At 46.0% G+C, this 16,767-nt stretch overlaps 1 long non-coding RNA gene and 1 other non-coding gene across 2 annotated transcripts; both read left to right on the forward strand.

The window, feature by feature from the left end:
* Positions 1 to 3,790: 3,790 nt before the first annotated feature.
* LOC122471962 lies at positions 3,791 to 5,977 on the forward strand. Its single transcript, XR_006294318.1, has 2 exons — positions 3,791 to 4,218; positions 5,631 to 5,977. It is a non-coding gene; the product is annotated as an uncharacterized LOC122471962 (long non-coding RNA).
* A 4,553-nt stretch (positions 5,978 to 10,530) lies between these two features.
* On the forward strand, positions 10,531 to 10,602 carry TRNAW-CCA. Its single transcript has one exon. It is a non-coding gene; the product is annotated as a tRNA-Trp (tRNA).
* The last annotated feature ends 6,165 nt before the right edge of the window (positions 10,603 to 16,767 follow it).

The following is a 16,767-nucleotide window of genomic DNA, read 5'->3' on the forward strand; positions in this document are numbered from 1 at the left end:
GCTCTCTGAGGAGCCTTTGAATGGCATGTTCTTGTGTTGCCAGAAAATTTCTCCTTAAGTCCTGACAAGTTCAATAAGTTGTCACCAGCAGTGTGTGGGGGTGTGGGAGTAGGAGTCATCATACCCATTAAGATTTGTTCTAAAAGGATTTGCATTTCTGGGGGTGACATTGGGATTTGGTTTCCAGAGGGGATAGGGCAACTGTTAGACAAAAAGTTGTGGCCATTGCAGTTTTGGTGACCTTGAGAGACGTTTCCTTTCACCACCGATATACCAGGGAGAACCACCCTGTAACAGGGAGCTCCTTACAAGTTAACAAAGGCTATTGTGATAATTGTCTCATTCAACATGGTGCTGGGGGATAGGGTTCATTACCTTCACTTATCAAACAAGATTCCTTCTGATTCTTTTCTTATTGGCAAGTACATCATGGTAGCATCAATCAGTTGTCAGCTTATTTTCCTGCTTCTTCCACTGTAAAAATTGAGCTCCTTAAATTAAAGCTCTATTTCTGAACTCAAAGCGTGGCTGTCTCATTCAAGATGTTCAATAGGTGTTAAATTATTGTGAGATCAGAGAGGAACATGAGCAAAACAATAAATGAAAAAACCACAGAGACAGCAATTGAAGAAGTCACTATGCTCAATACATTAGAAGTACAAGGAGCATGTCGGCATGGCATCTCAGTGCACCAAAGGTGAATAAGGCCCCAAGCGCATTTCTAGTATAAGAAAAGGGGCTTTAAAAATCACAGAGTGGGAGGGGCTCCTGGGTGGCTCAGTCGGTGAGTGTCGGACCTCAGCTCAGGTCATGATCTCGCGGTCTGTAAGTTCGAGCCCCGCGTTGGGCTCTGTGCTGACAGCTCAGAGCCTGGAGCCTGCTTCAGATTCTGTGTCTCTCTCTTTCTGCCCCCCCCCCCCCCCCCCCGCTCATGCTCTGTCTCTCTCTCTGTCAAAAATAAATAAACATTAAAAAAAATTTTTTTAAATCACAGAGTGGGAGACAAGCAAAGTTCTAATGGCAAGGAGGCACGAGGGGGTAGCGCAGAGGGGATACACCTGGTGCAAAGTTAGCCACCAGTAGTGAAGTGAGAGGAGTTGAAGAGTGAACAAAGAAATCCTGGAGGATCTGATATATATGCAAGTAAAGAGAAATAGAACAGGAGGATTGCAACAGGGGAGAGAGCAGGTTAAAAGAAACAATAGAACACAGAAAACAATAAATGAGAAGTTAATTTCAAAAGGCACAAAGCTTAGGGAGCCTGGGTGGCTGTCATTAAGCATCTAACTTTGGCTCAGGTCATGATCTCATGATCTCTTGGTGAGTTTGAGCCCCACCTTGGGTGAGTTTGAGCCCCACCTTTTGGTGAGTTCGAGCCCTGCTTCAGGTGAAAAACACGAGCCCAGCTTCAGGTAAGCCCCGCTCCTCTCTCTCCTTCTCTGCTCCTTGTGGGATTTTTTTCTGCCCCTTGCTCACTGGCACCCTTTCTCTAAATAATAATAATAATAATAATAATAATAATGGCATAAAGATTAGAAATAAAGTTTATACCATAAATCATGAAGACAAAATGAGAGATGAGGGAAAATAAAAATAAATGAAACTATAAAAGGCGGTTGAGGGGCACCTGGGTGGCTCAGTGGTTAAATGTCCGACTTCGGCTCAGGTCATGATATCGCGGTTTGTGAGTTCAAGCCCCATGTCGGGCTCTGTGCTGACGGCTCAGAGCCTGGAGCCTGCTTCGATTCTGTGTTTCCTCCTCTCTCTGCCCCTCCCATGCTCATGCTCTGTCTCTGTCTCTCAAAAATAAATGTTAAAAAAATTAAAAATAAAATAAAAGGCAGTTGAAAAAATTAAAAACGGGCATCAACAAAAATATAGCACATTATGAAGAGAATTCATAATTCACTGCTGTAGAAAACACAAAAAACTGAAAAGCAAGAAAAAAATGGTACAAAATGCCAAATTAAATGATGAAGGGATCAATGAAAGGAAAATGGGGAGGAAGGTGCAAATGTGTGTTAAAATGGAGAAATACACAGTCTTAGGAAGATTGCAATATAATAAAAAACAGAAGGGACTGTCTTAGTTTGAGTGGTTCTAACAGATAACCACAGACTGGGAAATTTAAACAACAGAAATTCGTTTCTCATAGTTCTGGAGACTGGAAGTTCAAGATCAGGTGCCTGCAGATTCACCTCTTGGTAAGGGCTCTCTTCCTGGTTTGCAGATGGCTGCCTTCTCATTATATCCTCATGTAGCAGAGAGCCTCCTTCTTGTGGTGCTAATCCTGTCCAGAGGGCTACACCCTCATGACTTAATTACCTCCCAAAGACCCCTCCTCCTAAATACCATCGCATTGGGGATTAGGGTTTCAACAAATGAATTTTTAGAAGACACAAACATGTAGTCCATAACAGGAATCTAAAGAAGTGATGTAAACAGAATTAAATGGTAATTTTCCTGAAGAATCTGTCCCTGCCACTTTCAGCATGTGGGCAGAGTGGACTTAGCTAAGCTAAATTTGCTGACCACAGCATGCTGGTGATTGGAATTGACAGACTGTCTGGGGCAGGGGTGTGTGTGGTGGCGGTGGGTGGGGGATGACTGTATTTAAGATTACAGGGACCTGGTGAACTAATCTCATTTTATCCTGAAATGTGATTGTCACGTCACCCACAAGGGCCCTGACACTTCCCAGGATGGGCACGAGCTCAAGTGTTTAGCATTCCCTTTCTTTTTCTTTCTCCTCCTTTTGCAGACCCAGAACCTCTGACCACAGTGCTCATTAGGGCTCTGATTTTTATTGTTGTTCAAAGGTTCTACCTACATTTTCATCTCTGGTTTGTGCCACATGCGGTAAGGACTTGTCAGGATTCAGTCTCCTCAAGGTCTGCCCAGCCCCTGCCCACCTGACCCCTCTGTTCTCTGGATTGGGAAGAGGTCTGCATCTTTTTTCAAAAGCTGCAAAAGCCTTGCTGTGAGGAATACCTGGCATCTGTTCCTTCTGATGCTCATTTTCACTCGTGTGTTCTGCAAACAGATCTTACTGCTGACAACACTTCCGTACAGTCACTTCAATTTCCTTTGTCGGCCAGAGTTTTCCAAGCTGTCTGAGATTTCCCATAACACTGGGGTCATTGTCTCACAATGTCCTTTGTTCCGGTGATGTGCTCTCCAACAGGATTGGAAGTTGGGTATTTCCTTCTGAAGCCAATGGGGCTCAGCCTGGTGTTTCCTTACTTTTTATTTTCTTTCTTTTTAATGGTTTTTTTTTTTTTTATTTTACTTTTTGAGAGACAGAGTTGGCGGGGGGGGGGGGGGGGGGGGCATGGGGAGGGATACAGAGAGAGAGGGAGACACAGAATCCAAAGCAGGCTCCAGGCTCTGAGCTGTCAGCACAGAGCCGGAGGCTGGTTTGGAACCCACCAACACTGAGATCATGACCTGAGCCAAAGTCGGACAACGTAAGTTCAACCGACTGAGCCACCAAGGTGCCCCTCCCTACTTTTTCTTTGCTTCCTCAAGGGTAGAAGAAGTAGATACCGTGAGAAGTGGGAACCTGAGTCTATGCCTGAGACTCAGGAGAGGAGCAGCGGGTCAGAACGGTCACCTCTGTAGAGTCAGCTTTAAAGGGCTCCAGGAAGGAAGGGACCAGCAGAAGGACAAAAGCTGGAGGGCCTCCACTGGGCGCCAAGACTGTGTCCAGTACAGGTCCTGGCGACCGGGGCTTTTATCCCCACCCCTCCACCACCACCCCCCCTCCCCCCGCCCCCACACACCCCGCCAATCTTCAGCTGAGGCTCCGGGCACGTCACAATGGGACTTGGTGCTAGTCACCATCCCCACCTGACTCCCGCAGAGAAGTCATCCTCTGCCCGAAGAATAACAAGACTAGAGGGCCGATTTGCCCTTTCGGACTCTCCCGCGCTCCACCGGAATTCTCCATCTTTCCAGGCCTAATACCGGCGCTCCTCCTCCCCACCTTCTCCGCCCGGAAGGCAATGCGGGCACCTTTGCGCGCTGGGGAGACTGGAGGGGCCTCTCCATCCTGCCTCCGCCAGCCAGTGCACTGGCCTTCACCTTCCTTGGTCCTGGCGGTTTTCGTGCACTGTCTCTAGTGGACCCTTCAAGATTTCAAGCCCGAGGAAGCCTGGCTGGCTCAGTCGGAGGAGTGTGCTACTCTTGATCTCCCGGGTCGTGAGTTAGAACCCTACAGTGGGTGTAGATATTACAAACAAATAAGCTTAAAAAAATTATTTTTTTCAAGACGAGCCAGGTGCGGAGGCGACGTGGGGGCCTCCATCCTCAACAATGGGCGATTGGGGCCCACAGAAGACCGTCTGCTCCCTTCTCCGCCCCGCCTCTGGGGAAAGGGAGATCGGTAGGCCGCTACGCCTTGGGAGCGGCCTCTACCTCCTAGACTTCTGGGCGCCAGCGTCTGGGTTGAGAAGGGAAGTCGATGCGCAAAGTGGGAAGGGGGCTCCCAGACAGTCACTTCGATGTGGCGAACACCCGTGTTCAGGGCCGTATCACTCTCGCCCAGGCAGAGGTGGGCAGCTAACTTCTCTTTTACCCTCCCCTTCCCTGCGCCCAGGCCTCCCCGCCTCCCCAGAGCAGAAGCCTGCGCTCCGCAGGTGGAAGCGCGCCCGGGGCCAGGCTCTGGCCTCACCCCCAGCGGCGTCCGGCCCAACCCCCTGCTCGTCCCAGCCTCGCTCCACTCTTGGCGCCTCCAGCCGGAAAGCGTGGGGGCGTGGGGAGGAAGGCTGGGTAGAGTCCTGCAGGCGGATCGTGTGGACCCCTTCTTCTTCTTCTTCTTCTTCTTCTTCTTCTTCTTCTTCTTCTTCTTCTTTTTGCATCTAAACGGTTTCGTGCGTCCTTGAACCTTCTCTCCAAGGTTCATTTCAGGTTTTCTTTAGGGTGCTTGCAGACCATGGACGGTGTCTGGGGAGTATAACTGAGCCTTAAACGGTGTTTACCTCCAAGTTGGACTGCTGGTCCCAAGCAACCGGAGTCGGGGATGACCCTGACCTTGCGTCTGGTTCTGTAACTCCCACCTTCCCGGGGTGGGCTTTCCTTGATGGGAGCTGAACCCCCACCAGTGGCGCAGGGACCCAATGCTGGGCGGGTGGTCCTTGATACTCTGCCGCTAAATTCGCCGGAGGAAATCCCCTTCCCTTTCACTGAGGTGATTGCCTTGAGCTCAGTGGGGGACACGTAAGGTCCAGGGTCTGATCCGAGATCGCATCTGCGAGGGGAGAGCCCGGGGCAGAGCGCTTGGCTTCTGGAGAGGCTCTGGAGCGGCTGGCGCGCGTGAATTGGAGAGCAGGGGCTGGCGAGCGGCGGAGACCGCTGTCGGGGGAGGCTCACCCGCACGAGGGAGGGAGCGATCGGTGGCACCTGCATCCCCTCCTTTTCCCCTCCCCCCATGCCCCCCACCTGGCACGCGTGGGGGATCAGGCACCGCAGACATCCAGAGCCTGGAAGGCCACAGAGAGAGGCCGGAGGGGAGCGCCGTGATGACCCCCTCGGGTGGAGGGCCTAGGGGCACAAGCAATGATTTTCAGGTTATGAACGGGGCGGGGGTGGGGTGCAGTTTATTCCAGAGATACTTGTATTCCCCATGACAGGATCAGCTGCAAGTGCGTTCCCGTGCAGACACTACTGATACATTTTCAGAACCGAGCGACCATGAAGGAAGACGAACCATGAGGGGAGAACCACGTCTTGACCTCAAAGCTCTGTGCTTTTCGTTGTGGGAAGTCTCAGGATTGTTCCTGACAGTTACACTTAAGAGCTCATTACAGATCATTGGGCCGAATTGGCACTGAGCCGCTATGTGGGAAATTGATGAAAATTTACATCTATAAAAGAGTGGACCATTTCACAATATATACATATATCAAATCATTCTATTGTTTATCTGAAACGAATACAGTGTTATATGTCAATAAAAAAATAGTACATGTGCAGCGGGCGTCTAGCCTCTGACTCTTTTTTTTTATTTTTTCACATTTATTTCTGAGAGACAGAGAGAGACAGAGCACGAGCAGGGGAGGGGCAGAGAGAGAGGGAGACACAGAATCTGGAGCAGGCTCCAGCTCTGATCTGTCAGCACAGAGCCCAATATGGGGCTCAAACCCACGAGAACTGTGAGATCAGGACCTGAGCTGAAGTCAGATGCCTAACCAACTGAGCCACCCAGGCGCCCCTAGCCTCCGACTCTTGATCTCAGCTCAGATCTTGATCTCAGGTTCCCGAGTTCAAGCCCTGCCTTGGCCTCCACGCTGGGTGTGGAGCCTACTTAAAATAAAATAAAGCTTTAAAAAATCAATACATATGCAGGAAAAAAAAAAAAAGAGTGAACCACCTGTTCTGCCATACTACTTGAACAAATACCTCCACTCTATTTTTTTAATGTTTGTTTATTTTTGAGAGCGAGAGACAGAGTGTGAGTAGGGGAGGGGCAGAGAGAGAGGGAGACACAGAATCTGAACCAGGCTATAGGCTCTGAGCTGTCAGCACAAAGCCCAACCCAGGGCTCAACACCAGGCTGGACTCCGGGCTCGAACCCATGAGATCATGACTAGAGCTGAAGTCAGCTCCTCAACTGACTGAGCCACCCAGGCACCCCCAATACCTCCATTCTAAAACAAGGACTCCTTGGGGCACCTGGGTAGCTCAGTCGGTAAAGCCTCTGACTTTTGCTTTCAGCTGGGGTCATGGTCTCAAGATTGGTGAGATAGAGCCCATGGAGCCTCTTGGGATTCTCTCTCTCTCTCCCTCTCTGCCCCTCTCCTACTCACACACACTCTCTCAAAATAAATGAATAAACTTAAAAAAAAATAATAAAAATAAAACAAGGCCTCCTCTTAGAGACAATCCCCATGGATGTAATGGAGGGGTTTGGAGTTTTCACTCCCAAGAGTGACCCAGGATAAATGACCCATCCAAGTTGTGAGGGGAACTTGTTCACCCTAGACTCTTCTAACTGGGCAATGACGGAAAAGCTGGAACTGTTCTTGCCGTTTCCTTAGATGAATCACTTTGGGCAATTTGCTTATCTTCTGTTTCTCCATTTCCTCTCCAGAGAAGTGGGACTCATAATAACAATGTCTACCACAGAGAGTATGTAAGAAGATTAACAATATACTTAGAAGGGGCGGGAGGCTTATAACAAGCATTCCCCTTAAATGTTATATGTTACAATTATCTTAATTCTTTCATTTATCTTTTCACTGAGATCTATTTGACATCCTGCGAGGGCATTTGGTGTTAGAGGTCTCCTTGGGGGAATAGAAATCCACACACCCAGTTTGGAGCTGTGGGAGGATTCCTCATTTCAGACATAGAAATGATCAAGTCCTTGTCCTGGCCGTACTCAGTTTACTGTTGTTACTTCAAATTATTTTTAAAGATTTTATTTTAAAGTAATCTCTACATCCCAGGTGGGGCTTGAACTTACAAGCCCAGTAGAGTCACATGCTCTACTGACAGAGCCACCCAGGCACCCCGACTGTTCTTTTACTTTAAAGTGGACTCTCATTAGGGGCGCCTTAACTGAGTGGCTCAGTTAAGCATTTGACTTCTGCTCAGGTCACAATCTCACGGTTCGTTTGCCCCAGCCCCACGTAGGGCTCTGTGCTGGCAGCTCAGAGCCTGGAGCCTGCTTCAGATTCGGTGTCTCCCTCTCTTTCTGTGCCTCCCCGACTCACACTCTCTCTCTCAAAAATAAACATTAAAAAGGTAATAAAATGGACTTTCATTGAAAGGACATATATCTATAGATGCCTTACATCTCACAAGTCCCTATCTTCAATTTAAAACTAGAATCATTTGCTGTATTTGAAAAATTAAACCCATTTTTGAAACAACAAAAAGATACTTTTCTTCTTGTTGCAAATTTTAGTGACTCGGTCTAAGCTCTGAGAAATGCTGGCAGAGTGAAGTCTGGTTCTTCTGTCGCTGCAGCAAATTCACTGCAGCACGTACAATGGAAGCTTTACTGTGTGTACTCTCTTATAAATGGCATAGGACCTTCTAAATTTACTCCAGGGGTCTGGGTATGTGGTAAAAAGTAAGGCCCATGTAGAAAGGCAGCCTAGAACCAGAGACCTCAAGTCTTCAGTTTAAAATGTCCCCAACATGGCACAAAAACAGACACTCAGATCAATGGAACAGAATAGAGAACCAGAAATGGGCCCACAAACATATGGCGAACTAATCTTTGACAAAGCAGGAAAGAATATCCAGTGGAATAAAGACAGTCTCTTCAGCAAGTGGTGCTGGGAAAACTGGACAGCGACATGCAGAAGAATGAACCTGGACCACTTTCTTACACCATACACAAAAATAAACTCAAAATGGATGAAAGACCTAAATGTAAGACAGGAAGCCATCAAAATCCTCGAGGAGAAAGCAGGTAAAATTTCTTTGATCTTGGCCGCAGCAAATTCTTACTCAATAAGTCACCAGAGGCAAGGGAAACAAAAGCAAAGATGAACTGCTGGGACCTCATCAAAATAAAAACCTTCTGCACAGTGAAGGAAACCATCAGCAAAACTAAAAGCAACAGACAGAATGGGAGAAGATATTTGCAAATGACATATCAGATAAAGGGTTAGTATCCTAAATCTATAAAGAACTTATCAAACTTAACACCCAAAAAACCAAATAATCCAGTGAAGAAATGGGCAAAAGATATGAATAGACACTTCTCCAAAGAAGACATCCAGATGGCCAACCGACACATGAAAAAATGCTCCATGTCACTTATCGTCAGGGAAAATACAAATCAAGACCACAATGAGATACCACCTTACACCTGTCAGAATGGCTAACATGAACAACTCAGGCAACAACAGATGTTGGTGAGTATGCGGGGAGAGAGGATCTCTTTTGCACTGCTGGTGGGAATGCAAACTGGTGCAGTCACTCTGGAGAACAGTATGGAGGTTCCTCAAAAAATTAAAAATCTAGAACTACCCTACGACCCAGCAATTGCACTACTAGGTATTTATCCAAGGGATACAGGTATGCTGTTTCCAAGGGGCACATGCACCCCAGTGTTTATAGCAGCACTATCAACAATAGCCAAAGTATGGAAAGAGCCCAAATGTCCATTGATGGATGACTGGATAAAGAAGATGTGATATATAGATATAGATATAGATATAGATATAGATATAGATATATAGATATATACACACACACACACAATGGAGTATTACTCGGCAATCAAAAAGAATGAAATCTTGCCATTTGCAACTACATGGATGGAACTAGAGGGTATTATGCTAAGCAAAATTAGCCAGAGAAAGACAAAATCATATGACTTCATTCATATGAGGACTTTGAGACACAGAACAGATGTACCTAAGGGAAAGGAAGAAAAAATAATATAAAAACAGGAGGGGGACAAAGCATAAAGGATTCTTAAATATGGAGAACAAACAGAGGGTTACTGGAGGGGTTGTGGGAGAGAGGATGGGCTAAATGGGTAAGGGGCATTAAGGAATCTACTCCTAAAATCATCGTTGCACTATATGCTAACTAACTGGGATGTAAAAAAATAAAAATAAATTAAAAAAATAAAATGGCCCCAACAGAGCTAGTCTGATAGGCTGTCTGTGACCCACGAATGAGGAAGTACCTAAACTACTGTTTGTTCCCAGCTCAAAATCATCATTCTGATCTGGACGTTCTAAAACGCAGAAGTGGAAGGTTTCCAGTTACACCGGCAAGGATATGGCAAGATCAGTCTTGGTATTTCACTCAGAGAGCCTTTATGATGCCCAAGTCGGGGACACCCGGCTGTCACTTGCCTCCTGCGTCCACAATCTCCCTGATGCCGGCTCCTCTCCATTCACTCAGCGCAATCAATGAACGCTGCGCTGCTACGGAAACGTATTACCCGTGGTCACGCCCCACATCCCAACTGCAAAGCATCACTCTCCCCTCCTCGACCCCTGGGTCTTTTGTGTCAGCAGTGCTCAACCTACTTATTGTAGTGTTCCCCCCGCCCCCGTATCTAATAAGACTTCTACAATGAATATGTGGGCTTTTTTTTTTTTTTTTTTTTTTTTTAGCAAAAGAGAAAGAGAAACTTCTAAGTGCCCTCTTTGAGAAACGGAAGTAGCCTCGCTCCTTAGGTGTGACCGGAGCGCAAATCCTCCTGTTGCTCCGCCCGCTGAAGGACTTGGAGAGAAGAGACCCGCGCCCCTGGCTCCGCTCTTGCCTTCCCTGGGAGCTGCATTTGGCATTTCCACAGGCAACGCTCCCTAAAAGCCCTGGGGAGGTGGCTTTCCCGAATTACGAGTATCCTCCCAGCCCTCAGCTCCTCCTTTGCTTCATTTACATTTACATTTTGCTTTGAATAGCCCCGTTATAAAAGGGACAGAGAGCTCATAGCCAGTCCCAAGTCAAAATAAAAGCAGTGTAAAAAAAAAAAAAAAAAAATACCGGACGCTGCACCTGACAACTGCTGAAATGCATGTTGTCCTAAAGGACAAAAACCCGGGCAGCTTTCACGACCTCGTGGCGCAACGGTAGCGCGTCTGACTCCAGATCAGAAGGTTGCGTGTTCAAATCACGTCGGGGTCACAGCTGTGGCTTTTCTGTTTGGCCACCCGAATCAATGTCGAAAGCGTCTGTCTGCTACCTCCCAACCTTGGGCTTTCTCTTTTTCTTTAGTCCAAAGGGACTTTTTGGGAACAACTCAGCAATGGACAGGCACTTAAACTGAAGGGTGAGGATGACCTGGAAGGGAAAACCCCCCACAGGAGCAGACATATAGGTCGTTGTGTCCCTATCCTTATCGGGACTATGCTTCAGAGAAGACATTAAAACAGGGCAGACTTTCCTAACGAATTCACTCTGGTGTAAAAGTAGTTTTGCTGGGTCGCTAGCCAGGCATGGCACAATCTCTCTGGTTGCTTTTGTGTCATTTTGAAGAAGATGTCGGTTTTCCAGTTCTCCCACCCTCCCCCAACCCCCACAAGCTCACACACACATACAGTTTTCATGGTTTGAGCTTCCTGTCGAAAGTCTCTGAACATTGTGGTTAAAGAGAAAGTACTGTGAGGTTGGTTCAAAATGTATTATGTTGAGGATGCTGTTCTTGAACTTTCTGAGAGTGGAAATTGCCCTGGCATTTACCACCTTTTAATTCAGGATTCATTAAAAATAGTCCTTCCAGTTGAGATTTGAAACTATCAGGTTTCAGATACAAACCAGTTGCCATGACCTGAGAGCAAGGAGAAACCCAGCAGAAAGAGAGATCGAGGTGGACATATCATGATTAAGCTTTCATTACACCAGCCTCACTTCCCCTTTCAGTTTAAAAGTCTGTCCTTTGCTGAGCTTAAAAAAAAAAAATGTTCTAGGGATTTTTTCCCCTCTTTCTTTGGTAATCTCCAAACCCAACGTGGGTCTTGAACTCAAGACCCTGAGATCAAGAGTGTCTCACTCTACTGAATGAGCCAGGCAGCGCTCTAGGTACTGCTTCTAAAGTTGTGAATGCCTGATGAAATCTTGGAATCGACAGCATAGCACTTGCTTTGAAGCTAAAGTGATGTGAACATGCAACCTTCTGAGCCAATGAGATGCGTTACCGTGGTGCTGGCACCAGATCCTCTTCGTGTATTTAACATCTGGTAATTTCCTCAGTTCTCAGTTGCAGGGGTTAATATTTGCTATCCATGCACCAGATGGTCTGGGCTTCTCTGGGCTTCTGGTCCTTTCATTATGGAGATATACAAAGCAAGATGAAAAGGTCCGTAAAGTAGAGGTAAACAGGAGGGGAGGGTGCCTCAGAGAATTCTTGCCTTCACCGTTCAGAAACAGCCTCCCCTCCCTGGAGGTTTGAAGGTACCGCTATCCATCTCCCACAGTGCTGCTGGGCCCACCTCTTCTGAAGAACTTCAGGTTCTAGCATCCCCTAGAACAAATTTTATTCAGAAGGAATGTGAGGTGAACTGGGGAGAGTTCTTTTGACACAGGAGCATCCTCAGAAGCGGCAGGCGCTAGGTGAAATTCTACCCACCCAGGGAAAGCGGGCGGGAGCAAATGGAAGGAAATTCACATGAAGGTCAATCATCTTCCTGGGATCTCAGATGGGGAGCATTCTGGGTTCTTAGCCGGAGCCAAGTCCTACTCAGAGGACACAGAAGTGGCTCGGGGACCCGACCTGTCATCCCTGTTCCTCCCTACGTTCACATTCCTGGAAGGGACCTGCAGAACTGACTCCCCAAGTCATATGCCTAGAAACAGTCAACCTTGACCATCCCTCCTTTCCCTAAGTTCAAATGCCTGGACCTGACCTACACCTTCCCCCTCACCCTGCCCCCATCATCCCTTGCCTTCTGTAAAGAGAAACTTAGGCTCTGCTGTGGGTGAGTTTCTTTGCTTCTGAAGGTTTCCCCCTCTTTACAGTGACTCAGAGCAGTTTTCCTAATTCATTTCCCAAACATTTGCATAATCATAACAGCATAATTCACACACAAAATGTTCCAAGATATTCAAGCACTGTTGTAGGAGCTGGGGACAGGCCAGAGAACAAAACAGACTGGACTTTCAGGGAAGTACCATTCTCTTTGTATGTCTGATAAGATTTGTACACGTGACAGAAACGACCCAAGAGGGAGGCAAACACCGAGACGACCACGTGGTGGGGATGGGGACTCTCTTCCAGCCGTTAACACAGAGCGTTCTTGAACTGCACCTTTGACAAAGACTATGTGGTTGGTTTGTTCTGTTTTAAAAAGAAGGCAATTGCTACCTTTTTCTTTTAAAGAGTAAAATATGTTTACTTGTTTTTTAAATTTATTTTGAGAGAGAGAGAGAGAGAGAGAGAGAGCATGAGTGGGGGAGGGAGCAGAGAGAGGGAGAATCCCTAAGCAGAGAGCCTGACTTGGGCTTGAACCCATGAACCGTGAGATCATGAACTGAGCCAAAATCAAGAGTTGGATGCTTAACTGAGTCACTCAGGTGCCCCAGCAACTGAGTACTTAACTATTATCACACTCTTGTCTCTGAAAGACTAATAGCACCCTACTAAGAAGGCAGAAGAGATATGGTAAATAATGTCACAGAAATCATGGCCTTGGTTGGGACCCAGTTGGGGTAAGAAAACAGTCAGCTGGGGAAAATTTGAACACAACAAACAAAAAGAGTAAATGGGAGAACTGTTGACAAAAATCACCAACTCAAACGTCATGTGGGAGAAGACACTAAGCTCAAACTCAGTCCCCAGGGTACAGTAGGTACAAGCAGGCTCTGTGCTGTCAGTGCAGAGCCCAACAAGGGGCTCCGTCTCGTCAATCGTGAGCCAAAATCAAGAGTGGGACACTTAACCGACTGAGTCACCCAGGCACCCCTTTAATGATATATTCTTTTCTTATACTCACATAAAAAAGGAGAGTAAAATGATGAAGGCATTGCTAGACTCTTCACCTTCAGAATTCTGTTTTTCTGAATCATTTTCCCACTCAATGTTGTCTGTGCCCATGTCTTCCCATGGTATTTTTCTGGCTACTCTTACCAAGCGTATTGGTAATATGGCATCTCTTAAGTACTCTTAAGTATGCTCCACTGTTGTCTCTGGGATTTTCTTCCATGCTGTTGATATCCATGATGTGGTGACTACTCACCAGTGACACCTGACCAACAATTGTAAGGCACTTCTGGATAGCAGAGATATGAAAATGTGAAAGAAACCTGCATGTATTAGAATCAGGGGAAACAGTAAAATCTACTTTTTATGAAAAAACTGTGACAACCACTCCTGGATCATTTCTGTGTATATTGTGTGTTCCTTGTCGTGGTTTTTAGATTCAAGCTGAGAAGTGCCTTCAGCCAGAGTGTATTCATTGTCTTTGTAAGGCTTTATGAACAGTGGTAGTATCATGAGTATCTGCACATCACACTGCAGAAAGATGTCCTGTTAATTTAATCATCTTTATTAAAATTTTGCAGTTAAGCTTTTATTTGTATTTTGTATTTTAAGCTTAAAGGACCTAAAGCTGCCTGTTATGATTATGTTGGGGAACATGTTGATGGGAAAATTATTTTCCTTCATTATTTAAAACAAAACAAGATAGGTGTGCCTGGGTGGCTCAGTCGGTTGAATGGGTTGGTCTTTTGACTTTGTCTCAAGTCAGGATCTTACAGTTTGTGGTATTGAACCCCAGTTTGGGCTCCATGCTGACAGCATAGAGCCTTCTTGGGATTCTCTCTCTCCCTCTGTCTCTGCCCCTACCCTGCTCTCTCTCTCAAAATAAATAAACTTAAAAAATAAAACAAAACAAGATAAACAAGCATACATTCATTTGAAAAGTATTGCCCAAAAAGTGCTCAGAAGGCATCTCTGAAGGTATGAGCTAGGTTATGCTATAGAATCAAACAACCTGAAAATTCTCAGTAACAACAAGCAGGGTGTCTTTCCTACTCATGCTAGGTGTCCATGTCTGCACTCCAGAACCCAGACTGATGGAACAGTCTTATATGAGATATTCTAAGTCTCATGGCAGAGGGAAAAGAAATGGCAGACTAGAATCTGACTCTTAAACAGAAAAGGATGGCTCTCTCTCTCAAGGGAAGGTTATTGCAAGTCACAGATCCAAGCCTGAATTCAACTGGGCAGGAAAGTATGATCCTCTTGCAAGGAGGGGCAGCAAAGATTTTGAACAATAATGTAATAACTCTAGGCGTGGTTAAGATACACCTAAGGAAAGACACCCTTGATGTAATCGGTGCCTCCTTCCACTTCCCAAATGTATATTTTTTTAAAATTTTAAACGTTTGTTCATTTTTAAGACACAGAGAGAGCAGAGCGTGAGCAGCGGAGGGACAAAGAGAGAGGGAGACAGAATCCAAAGCAGGATCCAGGCTCTGAGCTGTCAGCACAGAGCCCCACGTAGGGCTACAACTCACTGACCGAGAGATCATGACCTGAGCCAAAGTCGTACACTCAATGGACTGAGCCACCCAGGCGCCCCATTCCCAAATATTTTAGATACTCCATGACTTTGGGATTGAGTACAGGGAAGTTTTATTAGTCAGAATTCTCCTGTGAAACAGGACCCATAGGAAATATATAGATAGATAAAATGTGATTTATGATTAGGGATTGGCTCCTCCAATTGTGGGGCTGAAGTCCCATCTGCAAGCTAGAGATCCAGGAAAGCTGGTAATAGGTTCTAGTCCATGCCTAGAACCAGGAGAGTTAATGGTGTAAATTCCAGTCCAAGTCAGAAGACCCAACAACCAGGGGTGCTAATGTCCAAGGGCAGAAGATGGATGTCTCAGCTCCAGCAGAGAGAGCAAATATGTCCTTCCTCTGTCCTTTTATTCTATTCAGACCCTTGATGGATTGGATGATGCCCACTAGCATTTATGAGAACATCTCCTTTACTCTGCCTACCAATTCAAATGCACTATAATCTCTTCCAGACACATCCTCACCGACACACCAAGAAAAGTTTTACCAACTATCTTGTCACCCCCTAGTCTTAAAGTAGACGCATAAAATTAACCCAAAGTTGGATTTATTCCTACCTGAAAATCTGTCATTGTTCTGTGAAATAAATGGTGGTGAACTCATTGACTAAGAGAGAGGGCTTGGTCATGAAGTAGAGTTTAGTAAAGCAGTATTTGGAATGGCTGCTCAGAATGGAGTCAGAAGGGGAGACAACCACTTATAAAAGGAGATAGCTATGGATAAACAAAGGACTGCTAAATTATGCTAGGACCTAGCTGAAGCTGGGATTCATAATCGTGGAATGACATCTTCTCAGCACTCAACTTTGTTGACAAGGATCTGTGCTTGACACTGGGACAGTGATGCACAAAATATGCATAGTCTCTGTCTTCATGGAGCTTACAGTCAAGTAAGGAAGGTATACATTAAAAATGTAGCAGAAAAAAAAATGTATAATTACAAATTGTGGCAAGTCTACAAAGAGAATGAACAAGGTTCTGTGAGAAAATCAATTTGAATTAAGGGGAAGGAGTTCAGGGAAAGCTTCCCTGAAGTGACTTTTGAACTGAAATCTGAAGGATGGTAGAGAGAGATTCTAAATAAAGGGAATGTGTAAAGGACAGCAAAGAATTTGGGATGTGTGTTACTAAAAAGCCTATGTAATAGTGGAGTTTCTCTAATGAAATGAAGATAGTAGCAGGTAATTCAGGATTGGCACAGCCAGATTATGTAGGGTTTTATAAATTGTGCTAAGGAGTTTGTCTTATTCCAGAGCAGAGGGAAGTCACTGAAGGGTTCTGAGGAAAGCGACATAAACAGATTTAATTCTCTTCTCTTCTTTTCTTAAATTTAGAGAGAGAGCAGGGGAGAGGCAGAGAGGAGAGACTGAGAATCCCAAAAAGGCCCTACACTATCAGCGCGGAGCCTGATGCGGACTGGAACCCATGAACTGCAAGATCATGACCAGAGCTGAAACCGAGTCAGACCCTTAACCAACCGAGCCACCCAGGCGCCCCCCAGATTTAATTTTTTTTTTTTGTTTTATTTATTTTTGAGACAGAGAGAGACAGAGCACGAGCAGGGGAGGGGCAGAAAGAGAGAGGGAGACACAGAATCCGAAGCAGGCTCCAGGCTCCGAGCTGTCAGCACACAGCCTGACACCGGGCTTGAACTCACAAACCGCCAGATCATGACCTGAGCCGAAGTCAGACGCTTAACCGACTGAGCCACCCAGGAGCCCCTCCCCAGATTTAATTTTTAAACGTTCATCTTGGCTGTCTTGAATAGCA

Source organism: Prionailurus bengalensis, chromosome E3 (genome assembly GCF_016509475.1).
Source record: "Prionailurus bengalensis isolate Pbe53 chromosome E3, Fcat_Pben_1.1_paternal_pri, whole genome shotgun sequence".
Lineage (NCBI taxonomy): Eukaryota > Metazoa > Chordata > Mammalia > Carnivora > Felidae > Prionailurus > Prionailurus bengalensis.